We start from the raw sequence: 7,948 nt of genomic DNA, 5'->3' as shown, positions 1-7,948 counted from the left end.
AAAAAATTTTGTTTGAAATAATTTTCACTTTGACTGTAAATAAAACAATTCAAGAATGTGGCTTCAAACTATACTACTTACGAAAAAAATAGGGGTTCCATGAAATAACTGATCATTTAAAAGGGTTCCACTCATTTAAAAAAAAAAATAAGAAACGCTGGTCTTCTTCCAACATTGTTTAAGTAAATTCGCCTTAATATTTTTGCTTAAATTCCCCGTAGGCGCTGTTGCGTTTTTTTTTTTTAACTGCTCAAAATTGAACGAAATATTGTTCAATTGTAAAAGCGAAAAATGAGAGAGAGTGAAGTGCCCTCGCCGAGGAATTTTTTGATGTTTTCTTTTTAAAAAAAATCATTTCTGTGCATGTTCTCCATAAAGAGCTTTTTCTAACAAAGTTTGTTAGAAACAAATTCACCTTGAAGTTTGTTATCTATATTGACCCTAAGTTTCTCCGTAAGCGCAAATTTTGAGGTTTTTTGAACTGTTTAAAACTAAACTAAAAATTGTTCAAATCTAGAAGATTTTTTCTCTTCTTGGGAGTTTTTCGTCTAGAGCAGTGTTTCATAAATTGTGTTCCGCGGAACCCAAGGGTTCCATGGAGAACAATCAAGGGTTCCATGAAACTCATTCTTTATTTTCTTTCTTTTTAAAAAAGTTAAAAAAATTAAAAAAATAAATAAATTTTCAAAACACAAACTTAAATTTTAAAGTTTTGTTTGTGCCTATCAAATTTTGTTTTCAAAGTTGCTTTCAGATTTATTTTTGTTCATTTTTGAAATTACGTTTTGAAACTAAAAAATTTTGTTTCAAATGATTTTCACTTTGTAAATAAAACACTTCAAGAATGTTGCTTCAAACTATACTACTTACGAAAAAAACAGGGGCTCCATGAAATAACTGGTCATTTAAAAGGGTTCCACTCATTAAAAAAATTAAGAAACTTTGTCCTAGACACACGCACGCTCATACACACTCACACATATACACACATGCGCCTTTACAAACATACACATACGCCAACGTGCATACACACAGGTCTACGCACACACACAAGCCTACACATACACAACTATACACACGTAACCACCCAAGAGGAGGGACAGGAATCGTTTCTAGAAACAAGCGAGTGTTGTAGTAACCAATGAGTAGGGTCCTGTCGCAACTCGTGATTACGAAAACATAATTTAAATTCAAAATTCAAATCAATTTTGAATTTTTTTTTAGCGATTTTAAATTATTTATCGCTGCTGCTATAAATTTCGTAGTTGGCGATATTCAACGACTTCAATTTCGAAATTCCACGGTTGCTATAAATATCGCCAGTCGCTTTAAATAACTTTTCTATTGTCGCCGAGATTGAAATTGAACTATTTGCAAAACTTTGTGACATGCTTTTAACAGAAAAGAATAACAAAACAAGTTGAGAAGTTACGTTAATGAAAAAAAAATATATGCTATTAGAACGTAAAGTAATTAATGAAACAAAAAAGTTTTTTCATACAATGTTTTTAAAATGAACTGAAAAACGTAAAAACTTTATTTGCTTCATGTGGATAGGTGGATTTAAAGTCCTATAAAAATTCAAAATTTCTGGGAAATTTTGAATGGGGATTTCTTGGAAAATTCGTGATTGTGAGTTTTTAATATTTGGTCAAAATACTTGTAAGAAGGGAAGACATGGGAAGCACGCAACAAAAAATTTATGCATTTATTATTTAACTAGCAATTTTATGGCTCTGCAAATAGTATAAACTGAGGTGTAAGTTTTCTCATTGATAGCTATCATCTTCATGAAAATTTATTTTTCTAAACAAAGGGAAAATAATAACTTCTTGATTTTTGTTTACTCGAACCAAAATGTACACAAATGATAACCATAAGTACGAGAAGACAGTATGACAAAACTTCTTCTCTTTTTTTTTTTTTTAGTGGAGGAGGGGAGAGAGCATTTCTTTCTGTCTTTACATTGTACAAGGAAGTAAAAGTATTTTCAGGAAAAATTTTTAAAAGCTTTTTGTAAATTTTTCATTGAATTGCTGATGCGACGTGACAGATGTAACGAGGTCTGGTTGTTTTCTTACATTAATACTGCGCTGGCAGAAAAACGACTTTTACAGAATTCATTTGCAGTAATCTCGCGCTCATAAGATCCCCTTATGCGTCTTTTTAATGATCCCGATCTCAGAAATGGAGAATGTGCCCCACTTGTGAGTCACTGAAAGAGGATCTCTCACTAATGCGCCATAGAAAAAAAACATAGAAATGGGGAGAACTAAATGCGTAAGGAGATATTTTTCGCAAATGAAAATAATAACCGCTAAAAATTAAATAGAGGTTTATAGAAATTTGTATTGTGACTGTAAATTATAGAGCGACTGATCTTATTTGATTAGATTGTGATTTTAAGTCTGCCCCTCCCTCCCACCATCAGATATAAATTACATGATTTCAAACACAGCTAAATTAGAGAAAACTGAAGGTATCGCAAAGGATGTAACAAAATTTTCCCGACTAATGCAAAAGCTTTAGAAGTATGAGGGAGAAAAAGTCTTTAAAATAATTTCAGTCTAACTCAAGGGGGGGGGAGAGGATCTTTTACCTTTCGTCTGAGGTTGAAAGTACGTTTTATATACGCAAACTGAAGCAAAAATCCTACATTGTTAGTTGTTTTTAAAAATGACACGAAAATCTTATATAATTTAAAATTGAGCGTTTTACCTATGTATCTATGTCCGAGTTTCTTCTCCCGAACGACAGTGAGCTGACCATCGAACTTAGTATCGATGGATTCGTATTTTTCCTGTTTTTATGTTTGGCAATTTAACATAATCCTCCGATAATAATTAGCGGAGATATCAATTAAAAACTATATTAATTATGACCCTTAGATTTTGACATGAAGTCCCTATTTTTCGAAGGCTTTCCTCCATTCAAATTATCATTCAGTTCTTCATCTCAACTTTCCGCAACAATGCTTTATTAAAATTTTTAGCGTGAAGAAAATCATATTGAGACGAAAGATCTGTTGCCATTTTTTTCTCGAATATGAACTAGTGAAACTCTGGATTTTGTTTTAAAGTCTTTACCTGTAATCGGGGGGGGGGGGGGGGGGGTTAAAATGTTTACTTTTCCGCAATCTGCCGCAAAATTTTACTAATCTTTTAATTTTTAGATTTTTTTTTTTTTTTTTTTGCTGTTGTTTTGTTTAAGCCTGCGATTGTTGAACACGCATCACTTGACATAACTTTTATTTTCGAGGTAGAAAGGGAAAAGTTGGGCAACGCAGCTAGTACTCATTCAAATTTTTTGTTGCGTTTTTAAAAAAATAATTGGGATCGATAGAAAGTCCGCGGGACCGAATGATCATTTCTGAACCAGATTTCTCTACGGGAATAAAAATAATGGCGTTGGAACATGAAATTAGATAAGGAGTTAAAATCTCATCTCCCTCCTACTGGTGTTCTTAAAAAATGAGCACCTTCGTGCCTTTACATCAAGTTAAAGAAAAAAAAAAAAGATTTTTCATTTTGAATTTCATTATGTTTATACTTTCTTAGTGGTGTTACGAGAAATCTTTCATGGTGGCAGGGTCATTTAATTTTACACCAAAGCATATAAAATAGATAAAACTCGTTAGATAAATAGAAAATATAGGTATAAATGGATGAATAAATAAATAAATATAAATAGATAGAAAAATGATAGATACATTGGTAGTGCGGTAAGCACGTAGAGAATTTTTATTTATTTATCTATTTATTTATATATATATTTATTTATTTATTTAATTTTTATTTATTTATTTATTTTTTTATTTATTTATTATTTTTTTTGCGTTAAACTATTAAAAATAATTTCTTTCTGGGAAGCGTTGTAAGCCCTATCCCCCCTCGTCACTACGCAGAGTATAGGTTGGCAGCGTTCATGTTTTATTCTTGATGATGTCATGCTTATGGTTTTAAGCTGAGGAGTTGAGTTTATATTCAGACCTCCAGGCCTAATTTCAAAGGCCCAATAGTGAATAGAATCCCCCCCCTCCCATCGTAATGAAGCCTACAACTACGCCTTATCATGGTCCCTTTGTATTTCGCTTCTGCTTATAGGCCCTGACAATCGCAGAAACTCATGACAACAAAGAGGAATCCCTAATTTCCATTACGTTGCTATTGATTAGTGGATGCGTAGGATTTTGTTCAGCGCCTCTTGCAGTCAAAATGAGCAACATATGAAGTTTCGAATTTTTCGAGAATTTCAAGAGTGGATCACAGTTGCATCGGTTTAATACAGAAAAGTCATAAATTGTCAAGGCCCGTTAAGCGTCGGTGCCATCTAGTGGGGTCATGATCTTATGCGACTGAAACTTTCCAATTAGGTACGCAAAGCTATTGTTGGTCAAAATGGATGGCTGTCTATGCCTTCTGCTATTACACTCATGAAAGAGATGCATTGCCATTACGGATTTATCTTCACGGCTGGATATTATCCCGCTGGAGCTGAACATGGGTACATGGGACTGAAAATCATTTCTCCGCCTGGAAGTAAGCCATAACTTAATTTTACAAACCAAGTGTTTCATTCTGCTGATTTGTGAACAACTCTTTGTGACATGCAACATACAGGCAGCCCGGCTATGACATACAGAGACTCCAGTTTCGTCCTTGTTATGGACTCACCAGTCTGGAATAGCCAATAACCGAGTTGGAGGCAGGTGTCCTCTCATTGAAGCTGAGACTGTTTCAGACGGATGAGTCCATAACAAGGACGTAACTGCAGTCTCTCGAAATCATAACCGGGCTGTCGGAATATTGCATGTAGTTCTGTCTTACGTTTGGCTTAAGGATGTCAACTTACTGCTTAATACTTAAGCTTTTACCTTCAATTTACGAGTGAGACTGCAACATTGCTTGCACATTGTCACAGATGTGCTAAATTTATTTTAGCCACCTTTTTTTTTCAATATCAGCTTCAATAAGAGAACATCTGCTTCCAGCTCTGCTAAGCGATAATAAGGACGAAACTGAAATCTTTGGATGTCATAACGGGGTTGTAAATATATTTCAAGTATTTCTGCCTTAGCCTGGCTTAGGGGTAACATACTGTTTACATTTTTTACGATTCAGTGCCTATCCGATGATCCCTGAAACACAGCTCCGTAGATCGCCGATATCTTTCTTTTTAAGAAATTCAACTGTAATTTTTAAATAAGTAGCCATATACAGCAGCCAGTTTTGTATTTTATCAAAATTTTCAATATTTATGTTTCAAACAACAGAATAATGGGTTTATTTTATGCAGTCGAGTTTTCTGAAAGTTTAAAAAAGTTTCTTGGAAAACTCTGTCTATTCATTAGTCAACATCAAAAATGCATCCGGCTCAAAAATAGCTATTTTCGAAGTATTTTGCCTCGCTAAACACGAAAATCACCATATAAAGTTGAGATTAGCTCTAGTTTTCAAGATAAGTGCCAACTTGAATAGTGAATTCTTTATAATACTCTTTTTTCCTGACACATAGAAACACCTCCATGGGACTGACTGTCTTCTAAACTTCAACCCCAGGTTGGGATAGAAAATCTCACTACATGAAAACCGCAATGGACTTCAAGAAATTTAAATTCTGGGAAGAGAAATGCCCAAAATGAGCCTTTTGGCTCGTTAAATGATCCACCCATGGTCATTCTGCCGGGAATAATGAAGAACTTTGTGAAAACTGTGTACAAAGACAATTTTCCATTAACGTAGACGAAAATTTCCAAAATATATTGAAGCTAAGGTTGCTAAGGTTAAGGAGAGAATTTTTAACGGCACTTCAAATGCGTACAGTTATGAATATCACTGTTTTTGAAGAAAACAAATTTGCGAGGGGTGAAAAAAGCACCCAAGAAGGCTTTAAGGGTGCATTACAAGTATTTCTAAGCAACAGAGAAGACGAGAACTAAAAACAATTGGTCAACCAAACCCTACGGAACTCCTGTGACCATTGATGAATGATGTGTCTCTGAAACGCGATTTTGCTCATTTCTTCCAGGATATTTTGTTTAAAAGCTGGAGCTATGAGCAGTGAGAATGAGAAAAGGTTTCACCAAGATATATTAACAATGGGACGCAGATATTAGGGTCATTGGGCTGAGTTAATGCTCACCAAATGCTGCTGAACTATTACAGGAGATGGTGCTTCTTTGAAATACAAAAATGCAATCGAAAATGAAGCGTTTACAGCAATAAGCCAAAAGCGACCACTGCTTTCCGAAAAATAAGCATTGTTTAATAAAAAGGGACCAATTTAATAAAAACTTTTGCACATGATTTTTTTTTTCCTTTTTTTCCCATTACCTTTGAATTAATGTATGGTTACGGTGCATCTTTCTCCTGTGGACTTTTATGTATCTTGAAAACAAGAGCTAATAAAAAAAAAATCCACTCCCATATTCATTTTTCTCGTCCCAAAATTAGTAGGAAAATTGACTATTTAAAACCAGTATGCAGACAAAGTTCTTTATTATTGACTAGTGTTATTAGCTGAAAACTTGCAAAGAAAATTGCTATTTTAAAAATAAATGTTTTGAAAATAAATGTCGATGATGATCCGCACACGTTTCGGCCGCAGTCCGTACGCACGCTGGAAGCTATTGAAAAAGTTCGCATTATGGTGACAAAAGGAATTGAAGAGCTACGTTTTAATACGACTTTCCACGAGAACCACTTACTTTAGAATGGCGCCAATTGCACTGCACATGCGCAAGGAAACGCTCTTCAGTATACAATCATTAGCGCCATCTTCTGGCTTTTCGTTCTTCCACAGTTACGTCAGTCCTGAAAATTAATAACCGGACCTTGTAATTAGTGATGCATTTCAAAAATCCGCAGGATAATTTTGCACAGCCAATAAAATTCACAGTAAAACTCACTCGTGAAACGTACAGCTTTTTACTATGCAGGGGGATTACAAAAACTTTTTTGCTTCTTCAATTTGTTGCTGATCCTCTAAATGCATTTGTGACTGAATCTGGAAAACCTGAGCTGAAGTTCCTTTGCACTACAAAAGATACAAAACAACATCCGGGTTTTCTCTAAAAACTCGAAAAAATGTCAGTTTTTGAAAGTGCCCGGTTTTTTTTTAGCTATTAAGCGAATGCGTCAGAATGAAATTCAATAAAAGTTATTTTTACCAAACGAACAAAAAATAAAATGAAGAGCATTGATAACGAGTTTTGTTTATTTTTAAAGTTGGTCCACTAATATTGCAGCCCACGTTTCGTGTTTTATCAGTGAAATTTTCGGCAACTTTAAAATGCTCAACATGATTCTTAAAAGCATGATGTATTTTTGCATCTGAGTTAGACAATATTTAAAATATTTAAATGTAAAAAATATTTTCAGTTCCAATGCGCAAGGAAATTATTGAGAAAGCCAAAATGTTGTCCAAATGCCTAACGTCTTATCAATCTTGTGATACACTTTACTGCAATTTTTCGGAATTGGGTGAAACTGAATACGCTGTCAACGATAAATATCGATTCTCCATAGTTTTAGTAGATCCTGCTGAGACGTATGTTCGAGAAATTAAGAGCATGTTTGATTTCGCTGCCATTAAGAACCGCATCCAGAAAGAATTCAGTTTGAAGATTCATTGCTGCAATGGAGGTAAAAGAAGTTTTGTAGTTTCATGTTATGTTAATCTCTTAGTAAACGTTTATTTTATTTATTTATTTATTTTTTGTCGTAAGGTAAAACTAAATTCATTTGACGCAAAACTGTCAGAAGTATTTGTCAATAGCTTTGTGAACATCTTATTGATGTTTATTATTTTATTATTATATATAAACAGTATAGCTGCAAGAGTAGCTATATCTCAAAAAAAAATCATAAAAAAATTAACGATCTGCAGCTACAAAGAAATATTAGTTATAATGACTTGTCCAGTTTTGTTTATATTACAGGACATTTTC

The sequence above is a fragment of the Uloborus diversus genome, chromosome 5 (genome assembly GCF_026930045.1).
Source record: "Uloborus diversus isolate 005 chromosome 5, Udiv.v.3.1, whole genome shotgun sequence".
Taxonomy (NCBI): Eukaryota; Metazoa; Arthropoda; class Arachnida; order Araneae; family Uloboridae; genus Uloborus; species Uloborus diversus.
The sequence above is the reverse complement of the archived record's forward strand: the minus strand, read 5'-3'. Positions refer to the sequence as shown.